Source organism: Aplidium turbinatum, chromosome 2, assembly GCF_918807975.1.
Source record: "Aplidium turbinatum chromosome 2, kaAplTurb1.1, whole genome shotgun sequence".
Classification (NCBI taxonomy): Eukaryota; Metazoa; Chordata; class Ascidiacea; order Aplousobranchia; family Polyclinidae; genus Aplidium; species Aplidium turbinatum.
Genome location: NC_137473.1, coordinates 31579063 through 31598417, shown reverse-complemented (window position 1 = coordinate 31598417; position 19355 = coordinate 31579063).

Here is a 19355-nt window from a genome sequence, read left to right as displayed (position 1 = left end):
ATTAATTTGTAACAAAAGTTTATCTACGAAAAACCTGAAAGCCTTCAAATTAAAAAGGGATATTAACGTGAATGTCCCCATAATGGGGTCGCATAGAAATATATTTTTCAAAATGGGGTCGCAGAACAAAAAAGTTTGAGAAGCCCTGGTATAAGGTAACGGTATAAGGTAAAGCAAAAAAGTTCCAATGCCATTGGATCTCACTGCGTGATTCACCGTGAGGCTCTGGCCTCCAGGACTCTACCAGCTGCAATGAAAGATAAGCTTACAGTAATCATACGAGCCGTCAACTTCGTCAAAACCAGTGCCGTCAATACAAGACTGTTTACCAAGCTGTGCAAGGATATGGATTCGAACCATGAGACTCTCCTCTTCCATACATCTGTTCGTTGGTTATCGAAAGGTAATATGTTAGCCCATGTGTATGAAATGAGAGATGAACTGATGCTATTTTTGAAAGCTCATGGAAAGCAAGATCTCCTTCTGCCATTTTGCCATCCTTCTGCCATCTGCCATCCTTCTGCCATTTTCATCAGAGAAGTTTCAGCTGGAGTTAACATACCTCGTGGACATTTTCGAGGCCCTCAATTACTTAAATCTGCTCTTGCAGGGCAGAAATACTAACCGGATTAATAGCTATGATTCCATTCGAGCATTTGTGACAAAGCTGGGGTTGTGGCACCGCCGAATACAAATAGGAAATGCAGCTTCATTTCCCAACCTAGATACTTGCACTTGACAAAAAGCAACTTGAACTGGAAGGTGAGCTTCAGGCTGAAGTGGAGGCTCACCTTCAGCTTTTGAAACAAGAATTCGAACGCTATTTCCCAGACTTGGGTGACACCGACCTTCCAGAATGGAAGATGACAAGAAATCCCTTTCGTGTTAACGAAGACATTCTTCCCAACGGTTTGCAAGAGGAATTCTTGGAAATAAAGTGTAACTGTAACGTGCTACTAACTGTGACTAACTGATTTTTGGGTTAAATATTTGCAAATATACAAGGAAATGGGTAGCGTGGCGATACGCACACTTCTTCCGTTTTCGTCCACTTATCTGTGCGAAAGTGGCTTTTCTACACTTTTGAACATAAAAACAAAACATCGAAACAAACTTATTGATTGTGAAGCCGATCTGAGGTGTGCATTATCAGCTACAAAGCCTCGAATTAAACTTTTGGTTTCCGAAAAACAATTACATCACTCACATTGATGAAATAAATGTAGTCATTACACTTTAATGTTTGCTAATTTTGTAGTTTGGTGGGGCGCAAGTTTGGATGGAACGTCAAAGGGGGGCGCGGCTCAAAAAGTTTAAGAACCCCTGTTCTACAGGTTTATATCTAGTAGTTTTGCTGAGTCAGCAAAACGTATTAACCACCGACAGAGGGCGTACGTGCCGAGTTTAAAACAACGGATGCTGGCGAACTAGCTATATTTATTAACTATGCTCAAAGAGAATTGTGTCGGTAGGCACTTTAAAGTATTTGGCTACACTTTTCCAAAAGAATAACGCAAACATGCGTGACATAGTCTCCGAGCCTCGTGAATCAGCTGATTGCAGTCATGTGGCTCATAACGTGATATTGTGATACAAACTAAGTGTGTTTGTCATACAAACTAAACCAAGTGAACGAATCGCCGTCATCAGCATAGCCTAGTGGATTAGAGTTTCGGAAAGAGATATAGGCTAGTCATTTCGATTGCTTTGGTCACACATGATTGCGTTACTGCATTGCGAAAGTGTAATACCTTAAAGCAGGGTTTCCCAAACCTTTTTGGGCCACGGCCGGACCACTATTTGTGAATCTGTTTATTCGCGGACCCCCAATACAAACGTAAAAATGAATAAAACCGAATTTTGTTTATTTAAAAAACTGACAACATCAATGGGACGGATGGGATTGCTTTTTATTGCATAAGTCATCAATTCTCGGAGTTATTTGTGAAAGGCAAACTCGTAAGTCAGGGTCCACGGAAAGTCTGGTTCTTCTTCGCGTCCTGACAGATCAGTCTTTGTAACAACAAAAGGGTTTAAAATCCAGTCAAAATTTTCATAACTTATCTCTTTTAAAAAGTAGGCTACTTCTTGAAATGTGCAGAAAGCTATTCCAAAGTGTAACGTCAGAGAAAATCAACTCTGTATTAATTAAGGATTTGTTGGTAACGTAGTCACACAGAACAGGAAACATATCCACAACATTATCATTTATCCTTGTTTTCCATGTGTTGAGTTTCTTTATGAATGCTGTTATTTTGTTTTGAGTAAGTAAAATGTTCGCATCTCTTCCCTGAAGTGACAAGTTCAAATTGGTTTAGAAGGTTAAAAATGCCTGCCAGGTATGCAAGTTTCCCAAGCCAAATTTCATCGGCTACTAGTGAAGCCGAGTCAGCATTGTGCGTTTGCAGGAAAACTAAAAGCTCCTCTCGCAGTTCAAATACACGTTCTACAAGTTTTGCTATTAGCTAGTCCTGTTTTAATCCGGTGATGTCCCCGTTACCGAGGGTGGCTGGATTCACCTCCAAGTGCCGCAATCGCCTTCACACCCTACCTCCACATCAATCTGTCTAACGCATCCTCTCTTGTCAAGACAACCTTGCTGCTTTCCTTCTCAACTTGCCTTTTCCACGTTTTCTTGGGTCTTCCTTGTTTTCTACGACCCTCCACTTGCAACTCCAGCGCTCTTCTCAAAACATCATCTTCATCCCTTCTCAAAACATGCCCATACGACCTCATACCAACAAGTTACTTGAGAATGTTGAATACGAGAATTTTTCGTAAACAACTTTTTAACTGCAACGAAGGTGCAACAAGTAAGATTTACGATACTAGATAGCAAAAGCTTTCGAAATCATTTAAGTTCTAAAGAACTGCGGCAATTATCTTTGACAGGGCACGTAGGCTACTGTACAACGTATAATGTGTGACTTTCTAATTTCTAGTCATATCGCCACGGACCACCAGTGCAGCCGTTGCGGACCACCAGCTGTGGTCCGCGGACCACAGTTTGGGAAACCCTGCCTTAAAGTGCCTACCAATTGTGTCAAGTAGCATAACCCACAAAGCGTGCGGATTTATCGATTCTCATGAAATAGGCTGCTTTTTCTAGATCTGCCACTGTGACCCGCGGCCGCGATCAGTGACCCCAACAATATTTTTGACAACTCTGACATTCTTGTGCAATATGTAGGCTACGGACAATCGACAGTTAGTCTTGGTGCTGAATTTTTTAAAAGCTTTTTAATGCGTGGAACTGTTGCTTAAAGGTGCACTGCAACGAAAATACATAGCTTTTGTATTTGTAGATCTTTCTGAAATAAAACGTTTTTCAACAATTTTTTTATTTTTTGTGTTACCATTAATTAAAAAACCTAAAAAAAAACCTTTTTTGAATTGAATGATTCTGATTGGTCAAAATTTTTGATGACGTCATTGGCTGGCAAAGCGGCATCCAAGGTCTATTGTTTTGCGTACAAACACAATGAACAAATCGCGTAGGCTACCGAAACAGCGAACAATTTTGTGCTAAGGGAGTTTTTACATCCTTAAAATGGTGGCTACTTGTATGGCTCCCGGTTGTACTAACCGGGAAATCGTCAAATCTTTCATCGTTTACCTCTGAATAATGACGACAAGCTGAAGAAATGGATCTCAGCGATGAAACTCAAAAACCCACCTGTAAACAAGCACTGCCATGTGTGCACCAATCATTTTCTGGCCAGCGATTACCAACGCGATCTACAGGCAGAGCTACAAGGCACCAAGTCCAAACACCTGCTCATCCCTGAAGCTGTTTTTTCTGTCTTTGATTTTTCAAGATATGTGAAAGCCACTGTCAATACAGTACAGTACCCACAAAACTCGATCGACCTAGGTACAGGTCTGTGAGTACGATCGGGCGTTTGGATCGAATAGCAAAGCGAGAAAACAACAAGACTTTGAAACAGGTCAGTAGGACAGTAAAACAGTGGCAGGGTAGGCAAAGGCATATTAGGCAACTCTGAATACAAAGGCTACTTTAAGTTGATATAAACCACTTGGTTCAAGCAAATTATTTTCCTGCATTTTTTTCAATGCAAATTTTCCATCCGACTGCTGTCTGAACTGGTGTTGTCAGAGCACGAATCAGAATGATGTTCTTTGCTGTCAAGTCGCCATCTTTTTGGTTCAAAGAGAAATCCTTGTCTTGTTTTAGACATCTTGTTTATGCTCAATATACAATGCAGCAATGGCCGAGTGGTTAGCGCGTTGGGCTCGCAGCCGAGAGCCTGCGTGTTCGACTCCAGCCACCCGCACTTGCTGTTGTTTCTCTGGGCAAGAAACTTTACGATAATTGCCTCTATCCAGTGATCGATTTCGAGTAATGGGTAGTACCAAATTTAAGTCATAAATAGAGTAGACAACCGGAAACAGACATTGCCGTCAGCTGCAGCGTGGGTCAGGTGTACGTCGGAAGGCGTACACCGATGCATAGCGCTCAAGTCCGCTTTCCCGCAATGCAGGATAAAGATAAACAAACAAACAAGACCCATGCGACGTTTCTAAGGCAAATGCATGAAGCTGTTTACTTGGTTGCCAGCCGATGACGTCACAAGACACATAGCGCCATCAGGTGGCCGATTTTCATTTGGTTATATCTCCCAAACAAAAAGGCATATCAAAAAAAAATTTTGAAAAATTTAATACTTAAACACTAAAGAATCAGCAAAAAAATTTTAATTTTTCATTTCAGGTCCCCTTTAAAGAACTTTTTCATATTTAACTTACCGGTAATGCATATTTGGCATAGGATTCCAAATATCCTTGCTTTTTTGCCATAGCGTGAATTACAAGTTAACTTTAGTTTGTAGGCTACAAAGCAACATACAAGAATTAAAGATACGTGAAAAATATCGAATGCTTTTATATTGTTAAAGCTTTTGCAACTTCTGAAAGCTTGAACAAAACAATAACCTCAGGTGGAGGAATGGTTGATTGCGAAAAAACACAGTTTTTAATCTTTTCTGGCAAAAAAGAATTGAAAACGATGCAGTTGATTTTCAGGCCTCTCGCGACACCCAGATTGAAAACCCTTGCACTAGACAAATAGGCTATACAGTACAGGCTACATCTTGTTTTCTTAAAACTATATTTTTATTTGCAATCAAGTGGCAACACTGCTTGTCATTATGACATATTTGCTGGGGCTACAGCAGTAGGGGAGAGTGGGGCTAGTCGGAAAGTTTTTTTTTTAAAGTAAAATTTAAAAAAGTTGGTGCATAACCTGACAACTTGAAGTGGCTTAAATCATCGTCTATGGTGTCCTCTATCATACAACCAAAAATAAGTATCGAGTCAATTAAGCTTTTAATGAAAATTTAAAATAAACAAACATACAATTGATTTTTCAACTAACCAGTCTAACCCCATGCCTGGGGTTAGTTGAAAAACGTCAGTTTAATGCCCACTAATGAACTGGATAGTCTTTTTTCAACCAAAAAACATTTACATGGGGTTGTAAGTAAATATGCTTACATGCTTTAAAATCAAAATGCAATAAATTCTACACCTGATCATTGTAAAAACATTTTTTAATAAACGCATTAATAAAACTTGTGATGCCACATATATAGCACTTTCCAAGTTATTCAAATTAAAATTTTACAATGTATGTCTGCTTAAAACAAGTAGCCTACATTGGAGCTTATACTACTTATTATCATACCACGATGATATACTCGTATCATACTACATTGTCATACCGTTATCAAAACATTGTCCAACTGACCCCACCAACAATTTTCCAACTAGCCCCATTAGCATATGACAAACTAGTTTTCTAAAATATTCAAGCATGGTGCATTGGACTAAATTTTTTTTATTTCTTAGTGTTGTAGAACACCTACAAATGACACACACCAAAAAACTTCTGCCTATCTTTAACGTTATCGACGCATAAGATGTTTTTTTAATACGCCAAAAATTTTACTTCGAAAGTAAGAAAATACAGAATTGTCAGCCAAACAGGTATATCAATTCGAAACTAACATGGATTATGTGTTTTTATAAACTACTTCACATGTTGGCAGTAAATATTTAAAAAAGTTATCGAGAGTTAAAAAAATGATCATTTTTCAGCTAACCCCGCCTTCCAACTAACCCCACTCTCCCCTACAACTGATATCAGTACAGCAGAACTACTCGATTATGATGTTATCTAATAAACCATTTAGTTGTAGTGCAGTCGTGAGAACTTAAAAAGTGGTGTTTGTGGGAATTTTTTTTTATCAAGCTGACACTTTTCTCAGACCTTCCCCATATTATGCAGATGGCTCAGAAAAAAATCCCCATTAATCGGATGATGGGAAACCCCCTTTTGGATCCATTTTCCAAATGACGTCACAATCCTATTATGAAAATTTCAAGTTTTTTAAAATAGGACATATTATAAATCATTTTTTAGCTTTTTTCAAGGGGAACAACTTTTTCTATTAGGGAACGTTCAAATATTACGTAACGCCTTCGAGGGGGAGGGGGGGGGTTTATGCAAAGCGTTACGTTAGCGTCACATCGGGGGGGGAGGGGGTTCAAGCAAAACGTTACGTAACGCTTTCGAGTACGGAATGGTAGTTTTTTGTGCTGAATTTGTAGTGAAAAAGCGTTACATGGGGGAGGGGGGGATTGAAAAAAGCGTTACGTTGGCGTTACATGAGGGAGGGGGGGGGTCAAAAATTCGGAAAAAAAGCGTTACGTAATATTTGAACGTTCCCTTAACAAGAACTCTGAAAATGTACAGAAAAAGAGTTATTACCGATTAAGCAAAAGGATAAATCTGTGAATTTCAGGCAAATTTGAAATTATTTGTCACTGTTGGACTTATTCTTCTATATTCTATAACAAAAATTAAACAAAGTAAGCTGAAACGTAAATTGAAGCTATCATCAAAAACGACAAAGATGTTGCTTTCCTCCTCGTCTTGTTCCGTTTCATATCTTCATTGTACGAGAATTCCCTTTCTTCGGTACCAACATCGACGTTATGCAGAAGTGAAAAAAAGTCTTCATTCTTAAGTTTTTCGTCTAGTCTCTGGAATACGTCGTTCATACAAATTATCACTTAGATACGAAAAAGATGTGAAACTATCTTTGTATTTTAAGCATAGCCTACTTAGGCTACTATACTATTACATTCAACACCATGACATTCACCACACTGGTCACAGCGGTAAACCATAATCTCTTCGTGGGAAAATTTTAACATAAAGTTCCCGGATCCGTTTGTCTGCATGTAGTGACCGAAAAAGAAACACTCCTCGAAACGTCTATTCTTAAAGTGTATTCCTGTAAAATTAGCCCGCGGCTATCGAAATGGGGTGCAACGCGATACACCTCTAAAACTGTCACTACGATAAAGATTACTTGGATAAAAGACGGAGAATTTGTCCAGCTAGCAAGCACCAAATAAACCAGTTAAATGTGCGACCGACTTCCAACAAACAACTTCAAGAATGAATCAGAAAAATTTGTGATAACTCAAAGGCACGCCAGCAGTAGCGCGACGCAACATTTCATGTCCAAACAGGTTTCAAACTGAAACAGGTTTAAACCGGTTTGACACAGGTCTTACGGACGATGGTGCAATTTTGGCTCATGTTTAGGAATTTCCATGACGTAATATTCAGTAGACCTGAACGGTTTCTACATGACGTTTGCCAAGGCGAACAACCGTCTGGAACATAGCGGCCCCTAGTTATGACAGTCTGACATGGCATAACTAAAAAAGAATTGACGACAATTGTGAGCCAATGAATAAAAACACATGATACACAAATTGTTTGAATCACTCACGTTTAAGTTAATACGCAAATACAAAGGGCATGCAAAGAATGAACAGCAATAAGAATAAACACGACGATACATGAAATTGGTACCATAGGTAAGTAGGTACACGCAAAAATGACGCTATCTACAATGGTTGCGATAATAACCGACTGTTCTGGGCTCAGACAAGTATCGGCCACCGCAGACAAAACCAGGCTCAAACCCTAACACTTAGGTGTTCTTTACGGGGGCGAGGCACGAAATATCCCTCAACACATAGTCTACTTTCACTTTCCCCGTACTCTCATCATAGTTGCAGACGGCAACTTTAGCTCTACGAACCACAGGCTTCCCTTTCCTAATTTGTGGAACTACCTCATGCACCCTCCCAAGTTGATACTTCCCACGTTTATCAATGTCCTGGAGAGAACCTACCACTACAAGTTGACCAGGCTCCAAATTCTCGGCCATTTTTAGCCATTTTTTCCGGCCCTGAAGACCTGGCAAGTAAAAATCGATCCATTTACTCCAAAACTGCTGAGAAAGTGACAAATTGAACCGATAATCCCTTCTTAATTGGTCACGATCATGTGGTTGCCCAACAGCACAGTATGGGTCTAAGTATGGGGTCAAAAGTGAGGCAGGGGTGATGACAGTAAAATCCCTAGGGTCGTCACTCAAAGGTACCAAAGGGCGTTCGTTCACGATCCGAACGGCACTACTGGTGTACGTAAGCAGTTCAATAAAACTGGGCTTACGTATTGAAGAGTCTAAAATGTGAAAAAATGCAATTTTAAATTGTTTAACCATTGCCTCCCAGGCGCCACCTTGCGCTGGAGCATAAGGAGGTATAAATTCCCAGTTTATCTCTCTCTGTCTCAGGGCGTTGTAAAATTCAGCTGATTCTATCAACTCGGATAACTTCTTAGATGCTGCCTGAAAGGTACTTCCATTATCGGAATAGATAGCATTAACCTGCCCACGTAAATCTGTAAACCTTGTAAAGGCAAGTAAGAAATCACTCAGCGACAATGACGTAACCAGCTCAACATGAATAGCGCGAGATGCCATACATGTGAACAAGAGTCCCCAAGCTTTTTTTTGACTTCTACCTTCAACAAAGGTCAAAGGTCCAAGATAGTCTAAGCCGCAATCAAAAAAGGGTTTCCTATGCGCAGTTGTGCGAGACAAAGGTAAATCAGACATGAGCTGCCTTATAGGCCGTGCTTTTTCAATCGCACATACACCAAAATCATTAAGATACCTCTTCACGGAGGCATTACCATTAGCGATCCAAAACTTCTGTCGCGTAGACAACAAAGTGTGCTGTACTCCACAGTGCGCATTTCCATTATGATGCGACAGTACAACAAGCCTAGTGAAGGGGTGCTTCGAAGGCAAAACAATCGGATGCTTTGCTTCAAGAGAGATCTCGGGAGAATTACTTAAGCGCCCTTCAATGCGGATTACACCAGCGTCATCTACACAAGGTCTGTACTTTTTAAGTGAACGTAATTCTTTCAAGCGTTCCTTCTCACGTTGCGAAGCGCCAACACTACCTCGCTTTATCACTTCCTCAAGAGCATCCGGCGATCGTTTGGTCATTAAATGTACCACATCGCCATACACGCTCTTCTGAACAAACTTCACAGCCAATTCTGAAGCACTGTTAAGATAAGATGCATCCAGTTTTGGCTTCACAAAGCTACGCTTTCTCGTTTTACAGCACAAAAATTCAACAAAAGCAACCAAATAAGCGATTCTCTTTTTCATAACATACAAAGAAGGTGCGGCCTCGATCAATCTGTGAAGACCACCCTGTCCAACGTCAAGCGACTCCTCTTCGTCACGAAGATATAGGCTATGGACAGGTACTGGAGTGGCATTTTCTACAGATGGAATTTCCTCACACTGGTAGAGAAGACTAGAACCATTTAACCACAACTCTCAAAATTCTTTCTTTGTAATAAGATTTGGCCGTGTGCCAACATCAGCTGGGTTCATATCGGTAGGGCAAAAACGCCAATCCTGGGCTCCAGACAACAATAAAATATGCTCAACTCGACGCGTAATAAACTTATTCAAACGTAAATCAGGGTTTTTAACCCACTGCAACACAGTACGAGAATCACACCAAAAATACTTAAGGCAGTCGGGCATCTTCAATGCCTCGTAGGCCTGCTTCACGAGTCTTGCTGTATTCAAAGCGGCAACAAGCTCTTTCCTAGCTATCGGCCAAGAAAACTGATTTTTTACAACAATGGTAGATTTACCCAGAACGAAAGACACACTAGGAACTCCGTTAACCAGTCTACGTAAGTAAACAACAGAAGAGAAAGCTTGATTCGAAGCATCACTAAACCCATGCAATTGATATGAAACAATATCATCCGGACTGCACACACCAGAGTTTGCAAAATACCATCTCGGTAACGAAAAATCCTTAAGCAGGTCCAAAGAGCGAAGCCACGACTCCCACTCTTTAACAAAGCTATCAGGGACCTCGGTGTCCCAATCAAACTTGTCTATCGCCAATTGCTGAAGTATAAGGCGTGCTTTTAGAAAATATGGCGCTCCAAAGCCTAGCGGATCAAAATTTTGTCCAAGCTGACTGAGCATACTTCTGCGCGTGTGTTTAGCTAAGGGCTTTAGGGAACATGCGATACGCATCTCGTCAGACTCGGTTTGCCACACACAACCCAATGTCTTCGCTGATGGCAAAGTCATATTTTCAGTCTGAAAGTCAATGTCACGAATCAAAGATGAAAGCATCTCATTATCCAAATTTTACAAGACAATCATAGCCTCCTTGTTAGCACTCCACTTACCAAGTTTAAACCCACGGCTATCAAACAAAGCAATTGATTCATGAGTGATTTGCTGAGCTTCCTCTAAGCTATCAGCCGAAAATATAAAATCATCCATGTACATATTATTTGCAATATTGCAAAGAGTCAATTCACCAGCACTGCTGGGATTCTGCTCGATCATTTTCTTTATAGCCAAGCAAGCGATATACGGGCTACTCTTTATTCCCCAAGGGTGTACACAAAAACGAAATGGTACCATCCTACCATTTTCAAGGTCATCATCTTCAAACCACAATATACGAAACAAATCCCTTTGCGACTCGGGTAACTTTATTTGAAAGAAGCATTTAGTCACATCAGCCATGAGACCAAATCTACCAAGCCGAAATCTAGCCAAGACATCTACCAGAGGGTTTAACAAGTCAGGACCCGAAAACATTACATCATTAACACAAGTTCCTCGAAATTCAGACTTGCCATCGTAAACAATGCGCTTTTTTAATTGTGACGTCACAAAGTATGGTAAATACCATTCAAATCCCTTGACATTTCCTGCTTCACCAGTACGCTCAATATAGCCATTTGATTTAAGATCTTTCATTGTGTCAGTAAGGAAATCACGAAGTTCAGGTTGTTTTAAAGCCTTCTTCCTTAAAGCAGCAACTCTATCTGACGCCAACACAAAATTGTTTGGTAGATCAATATCTTCCTTCAACGGAACAGGTATCTCAAATCGACCATCTTTCAACTCAATATTCGGTTCAACAAGTTCTCTAGCCAACTTATCATTGCGAGACAATTCACAGGTTTCATTTTGCAACGTCAAATCCTGAATGACTTTATTCAGGTCTGCTATTTCCATATCACGAGACTCAATTTTACGCTGAAAGCCAGAGATGACATCCGACTCTGAAGACGTCTGCACTCTGCACACTTTAGCAACGCTTTCCTCTAAGGGTGACTTACCACCACAAGCCAACCAACCGAGAGGAGTGAGTAAAGCATGCGGTTCACTACGATTTTCACCAACACGTTCTTCTTTTGCCCACATCAAATAAGCGTTGTCGTTGCCAATCAGTACATCTACAGTACTACAATCATTCAAATGAAACATATTCACGTCATGAAAATGACGGAAACCATTTAAATCTTGTTTATGAGGTAAAGTTTTAACATCGTCAGCCCAAGCTGGGTTAACCACCGAGGTTATATCACAAAACAGTTCATCTGTCTCTAACGACTGGATGTTGAGTTTGACAAGGTCAGCACAAGTAGCTTTCTGACCAGCCAGGGTATCCATTTTAAACGACGCTTTATCGTACGGTTTAAGATCAAGTTCACACACCAAATCACTCGAAACAAACGTCAACTGCGAACCAGGATCATGCTGACAATACACCAACTTCGATTTGCCAGTCATTGGATTCAAAACACGAGCAGCAGTAACGCGGTTAAAGGCTGCTTTAACATTTCCAATCTTAACATTACGCACAGGAACTCTGGCACGAGCATCATCTTTCCCAACCGAATCCAGAGAATCATGTGACGTCACATAAAAATCATGCAGAAGAAAATAGTGTTTCCTATCGTTGTTAGGCCCACACTTACGACAGTTATTTGCATGAACGCAATCCCTAACCATATGCTGGCGCAAACAATTCAAGCATTTGCCAGCTTTCACAATGACATCTCTCCGATCTTTAGGTGTCAAGCGCAAAAATTCTTTACAATTAGACAAAAAATGATATTCAACTTGACCACGTGACGAACAATAAATGCATGCCGGTAGGTTTTTACGTCTGGCTTCACCACCGCGCGGTGCGCCAACAACAGTCGAGTACTGCGAACTCCCTGACATCACATCATCGTGGGGTTTTACGGACGTCTGCCTAACCGGACATGAAGGCAATTTTCCTTTGCTAAACTTTTTAAAATGCTGCGACTCACCAGAATCGCCCATTAGCATAATGCTAAAATCAGTCGACTTACGCGTTTCCTCCCGTACTACAAATTCAAACAAACTCTGAAAAGTAGGCTCATCAGTGCCACCATACTGATCACCTAAAAAGTCAAGATAACGCTGCTTAGCGTCAAACGGGAGTCGCTTAGCCAAATCCAAAACAAAACGTCCTTCCAATTTGTCACGCTGACCATAAGCTTGCGCGTAAAGCAGACACTGCGACAATTCATCTTTAAACTCTTTCAGATCACTGGAAAAGGTCGAAGTCAATTTGCTACCATAGCGATACTTTCTAATTTCCGGTTCTGCAAAAAGACCTCCACGAACCCCAAAACGCTGGGACAAGCGAGCTAACGACATTTCTATCCTGTCTTCTTCTGACAAGCCAGGGGTGTCAGAAACCAAATTAGCAATCGTTTGCGCAGCTGTCCTAACACAAGCTGCTTGTAACAAAGTTAAACGAGTCCCCTTAAAGGGCGAAGCTGCCATTAAGGCCGTAACACGATTTTTAAAGAAGATAAATGGCATATTATTACCATCGTAACCAATCAAGGCCGCCTTATCGAAAAACGTCCTACTATTTTGGTATTCAAAAAAGCAATCCTGCTGTTGAGAACTCGATTTAGCGGGAGAAGACAAGCTATATCCCTTAAGGGGCTGAGTGGGCTCAGTCACATGCACAGCCCGATCAGACGCGATACGCCTCTCACAACCACCCAAATTACGTGTAGCTGGGCGATCAAAACCTAGCGGCGCAGAGAACTGTGAAGGGGGCAAAGCATTACTACTAATGGCGGCCCCGTGACCTGTACGCTCTGGGGGAGGAGTTCGGTTGTAATTCGCAGACCTTGGCTCTACAGCATTCGGAAGACCCTTAGCCGCGGCCCCGAGACCTCCTGAAACAGCTGGAAAACGTGTGGATTGCACTGGTCCACTCACAGGTTGAACGGGCGTTTGGAAAAGGTTATGTAAATTAAACTGCGATTGATGTTCATTTCTGAAATGCCTAGAAGAGCCCTTCTTAGAGCTACGCCGAGAGCCCACCTCTGATCGATATTCAGCTAAAACTACCTCTTTACGTTGTTCAGCCCTCAACTGAGCGTCTTTGAGTGCGAACTCAGCAGCTCTCGCTTCGGCTCTCGCGGCGGCCTCAGCTCTCGCGGCAGCCTCAGCAGCTCTCGCTTCGGCCTCAGCTTGTATCTGGAGCTCCTCTCGTCTTAGCTGCAGGTTAATTTGTGCCACTATCCGAGACGAAGTCATAGACATCCTAGTGCTTACATTTGAGGCGCTATCCTCAGGATGTATGTCAGCATCCAACATATCTGAGAACTCACTTTCTTTTTGTTCAAAGTTATTTTTTAACGAGTTAAATTCGGGATCTACCCTATCACGAAGTTCTGCCAAGATTGCAGAGTTAAAGATTTTAGTCAAAAGAGCATGGAAATGCCGTAATTCCTCTTCTAAAGTAGATAACTTAGATCTAAAAATTAACAGTTCCTGCTTATCACTCAAAGAACCTAGGGCTACAGAAAGTTCCCCAATTTGAGTCAAAATATCCCGTCTAAGATGCCGGGCCTCTCGAACTGACTTAGCCTCATCGTTACTGGATCCCTCCCCAGAATGGCCTGCCCGACCGCAAAGAACATCATCAGGCTTAAACTCAGTCGAGTCTACGGCGGTCGAGTCCTTGTCGCCACCGAGTGTAGACATATTAAATGTTGGGGCTAAATTTAACAATTAAAAAAATTAAGTTACACAAACACACAAAATTATTAGGCTACAGTAGTTATAAAAAACTTAACTGCAAAGACCGTAAAAATACAAAAAAGAATTTAAATGCACGATACCGTAGCTGTACGAGTATGAAGTCCTAAAGTCCACAAAACTTGCTTGGATTCTTCCACTTGAATCTACAAGCACAGATGGATTGTCTTTTAATCTTCTTTCTTGCCAATGAATGTCAAAGTTATTTTTCTTCAGTACCAAACTGAGAAGAAATGTCTTTACTTTTCTTTGCTTCTGTAAGAGTGTAGGGGAAGGTCTTGACCTACGAGCCACTTTTTAGATTTTTTGCGTTAACTTTTTTTTTGCTGAAGATAGAACGCTCAAATTTTTAAAGCATTTAACATAACTATTGGGGCAGATCATGGGGAAGTTTCAGATCAATACCTATAATAGCGTATTAGTTATGAACATTTCCTTGAAAGTCTCCAAAGTGGCTCAAGGGTGCTGCTGGTAATGACCCATAAACCACCCCGTATTACCCATGAGCCATGAGGTTATTATTACACTATATAGTGTAAATATAGCCACAGCTTAAAATGTAGGTATAGTAATATTAAGATTACATGACAAAGCTAAGAAACCCAGCTTGTGATGAATTTGTAAGCGCGCAATCCAATCTTTTCATTACCTATTAAGTATTTATACTCTCAACTGTTAAGTGAGAGATATGAAATCACAAATGTTTAGTGTGTGAAAACATATTAATTTTGAATATGATTTGAACATGCCCTTAACCCTTAACCAAGCTAAATTACACTTAAACCTTACAGCATAATACAGCCTATACAGTCCTACATACTATGACATAATGGCATCACCCATGAACCATGGCTCAAGAGTCATGCTCCTTGGTGGTTCATGGGTCAAGACCAGCCTGATTGGTATGCTTTGCATCAAAACTAAAAAATTAAAGCAAGTTATTAGCCACAGTCTAACTAAGATTCAGCACTAATGCCTACCATTGCATGTATGAAATAGAGCTTCCTGCACTGAGCTAAATCTTAGGTACCAGAACAAAAAATCAGTGGCACCAAAATTTTACTCTGGAAGGCTCAAAACAGAACTTCCTTAACAACTGGAAAACGCCTTTCAGCTCTAACCCAAAAATTTCCAAGAAACCTTCTGAGGCATTAGCACGTTCAGAAATGGTACAAGTTGACGCTAGAGTGCAACAGAATGTTTTTTGAAGGGGGTGGATCATGGGTAAACCCGGTTCATAGGTCAAGACCTTCCCCTAGACTACCAACCAACAAATCTTCTTTTATTATTTCTTGTACTTCTAAGTAGTTCTTCTGCACTAGCTGACAACAAACACGTCGTTTATTTTTATGCCTTCAAGTGCTTCTTGGCCTACCAGCTAACAAAAATCGTGTTTTATTTTTTATGGTCACAGCGGTAAACCATAATCTCTTCGTGGGAAAATTGTAACATAAAGTTCCCGGATCCGTTTGTCTACATGTAGTGACCGAAAAAGAAACACTCCTCGAAACGTCTATTCTTAAAGTGTATTCCTGTAAAATTAGCCCGCGGCTATCGAAATGGGGTGCAACGCGATACACCTCTAAAACTGTCACTACGATACAGATTACTTGGATAAAAGACGGAGAATTTGTCCAGCTAGCAAGCACCAAATAAACCAGTTAAATGTGCGACCGACTTCCAACAAACAACTTCAAGAATGAATCAGAAAAATTTGTGATAACTCAAAGGCACGCCAGCAGTAGCGCGACGCAACATTTCATGTCCAAACAGGTTTCAAACTGAAACAGGTTTAAACCGGTTTGACACAGGTCTTACGGACGATGGTGCAATTTTGGCTCATGTTTTAGGAATTTCCATGACGTAATATTCAGTAGACCCGAACGGTTTCTACATGACGTTTGCCAAGGCGAACAACCGTCTGGAACACACACGACATAGCATCTTTTCACAAATTGGGACTAGGTGGGCAAATTTTCAAAAAAGGGCACTTTTAGCGCGAGAGTTATGTTAAAAAGGGCACTTTTCGCGCGTAAATGATGGGAAAAAGGGCATTTTTTTCCCGAGCGTAAAACATGTAAGCTTAAAAATGTAGATTTCTCAGGAAAATTGTGGGTAAAAAGGCATATTATACCTAGACTAAACTTTTGAGACCCATAATTGATTTTTATATTCATGCCCGCTCACAACATTTTATAAATAATAATGTAATAAAATTTAATCTAGCAACATTTAGTTGCAGAGGTCTCTTGTACTAAAGTAAAAAGAAACAACTACAATAATCTATGAAATACAACTGATAAGATATTATAATGAGTTGAATCTTTGCAAATTGGATCATTCTAAAGAGCTGGTATTTTATTTTGATGAAAATCTGGAAACAAACTTCGGTAATTCAGACATTTAGAATCTCACACAAAATTTGAGGTGGGCTTACCAGGGGCTCCGAGAGGGGAGGAAGTCGGGCAACTTTTCCCCCTAGGATAACATTGTCAAGGAAAACCGAGTAGTTTTTATTGTTTTCACTTTTGAGGGGGGCCCATTTTTGCTCTTAAAATAAAAATGTATGAACTTAAAAATGAATAAATTTTGAGTGAAATGTTGAAGTATTTTTCGATCATTGTAAATGCTACAATCAAGAACAAATCGTTTTCGTGTTGAGGTAGGCTATGTTAAATTGCTTTAAGGCGTAAAATATGTTGCTTTAAACCTATTGATTTCTGTATCACTGAACAGTTTCTGTTGTTTTAACTTAGAAACTGATTTTGTTAATTTTTGCTTGACCAACTGAATCTTGACTCCAAAAACTGCGTTGGCCAGGCATATTGATCTAACATGTCTGGAAAGGTGAACGATGTTCAAGCAAGATCAAAGGAAGTAAACCTTTCTGCCTATTTTCTGATGGATGGCATTGCTTAAATCTAGCTGGAGTTCATAGTGTAGCTTACAGTGTTGTCCAGATGTCATATCAATTTAGGAGTAATTGGTCGACTGTAAGCTTAGCCTATGTCTTTTTCGATAGTAACTCGGCCAGATAGGAAATTCTAAAGAAAGCTGTCCCATAGTCCAAGTTGACTACTTGAGCTTCTTACAATCTATGCTTCTTTACACGATGTGGATTGCAGTCCCAAACGAGATTCACTCGACTAATCAATTCATATAGCGATAAAGAACTGGCAGAACTGTTCAATGGACAATCAGAAGAATTGAATGAAATTATAGGAAAATGGAATCAAAGTTAGAGAAAGCTGGAAAGAGTAGGTTGGACTTGGCTACTCGCAAGCTTAAGTTGTTGTAGGAACTATGAAATGAAAAGAATTTTCTTTTATTGGGGACAGAACTATCCAACAATTCCACTTCACCAGCTCAATCATACAAATGATATTTATTCTACCGTGTGCTATGTTGCAAAGGATTCGCTAGCTGTTGGTAGTTTATTAACAAATGTATCAACAAACTCAAACATATTGCCGATAAGGTTGAAGTTTTATGGAAATATCATCGTATGTCTGATGTGTCGTTGCGGGCATGTGGAACAAATTTTAAAAGGTTATCCCTTACAATAATGAAATTTTGGATAAGTTGGTACTTTCGAAAGAAAGTTACACAGTAAATTTAACTGAGCTGTAAACCGGAACGCACCACCTCATCATCTCTACTTAAAGATGCTGTGATCCGTAATGTTGCATTGCAAAAGGTCCGAAACGGATTGAATGATTTGTTGAGCTATTTTCAATGCCTTTATTGTGTGTTTACAATTTTTTATACAATTTCTATACTAAAATTACCAGTTAGAACAAATTCGATTAGCATCATGATCGAAACCAATAGCCTAGGCTACTGGCCTGTCACGTAGATTTGTCAAGGGGAGGAAGCCGTTATCACCGACCCAACAACGGCTCTGTTCCACGCAACAAACAAACAAGAATGTGTCACAGCTAACAAGATCATCAGCAAACAAGCTCGCACTGCCCAAACATTAGATAGCCTACTGGTAGGTGGGGTAGGCTACTCTCAGCAACCCTGGATGTTCACACTGCGAATCCAACATTCAGGACATCGATCACTTGGTCAAGAAAGGAGTGCTCAACCACCAAATCAGTGGTGGATATGGAACAGCACATCCTTGCAACGCACATGAGATGTGCACACCATACGACCTTAGGCCTACCAGGCTACAAGTTTTTCTATACAAAATAGTGAGCAACAATAGCAATTTTGCTGCAAGTGTAGTCGAGTGATTTTTGTTGATTTTCACATTGAAAGTTTTTTTTTCTTGACGATACGTAGCCTAGTTAAATTTGAATTTCAGAGGAATTCAATTGTACGTTGAGGAAAGCCAAGTTCAGCTTAAAGCATATGACGCAACGCATGATACAAAGTGGTTGCTTTTATTTTTGCTGAAAATTATTTTTCCGAGGCCCATTTTTTGTATTGTTTCCCGACCAGTCCTGATTTCTCTCGGAGGCCCTGAGGCCTACTCACAACAAATTGCTAATTAATCTGCTTGAATGGAAAATTAAGGATATTATGAGTATAAGGTCAAAGGAAGGCTCATAAGTTCTAAATGTATGCTGAAGCTTTCCATTTAGCTGTTCATTCTTTAACTTGAATAAAATTTGGATCTAACTTACTTAAAAATTGCCCACCTAGTTTTAAACTAGGTGGGCAAAGAAAGGGCTAGGGGGGCAAGCAAAGGGACTAGGTGGGCAATTGCCCACCTAGTTTATATGTGAAAAGATGCTATGCCACACGAAGAAACACATGCCATTCCATAATTGCGACAGGTGCAAGTTTTCGTTCCACGTGGATTTTTCGTTGATTTCTTACATCTGCATCTAATTACTTTGGTCAATGCTTCTGGTGCTACAGGCATATCCGTCATGATTGGGACAAGTTTGTTGTTGCTATTGTTTCTCCATCCCCATTCACAAACATTGAATTTAAATTCTAAAGATGTAACCCCTGGAAGTAGGCTGCTCTTTGGCTCGGTGGTAGCTTTTCCGGTGCAATTATCCCTTC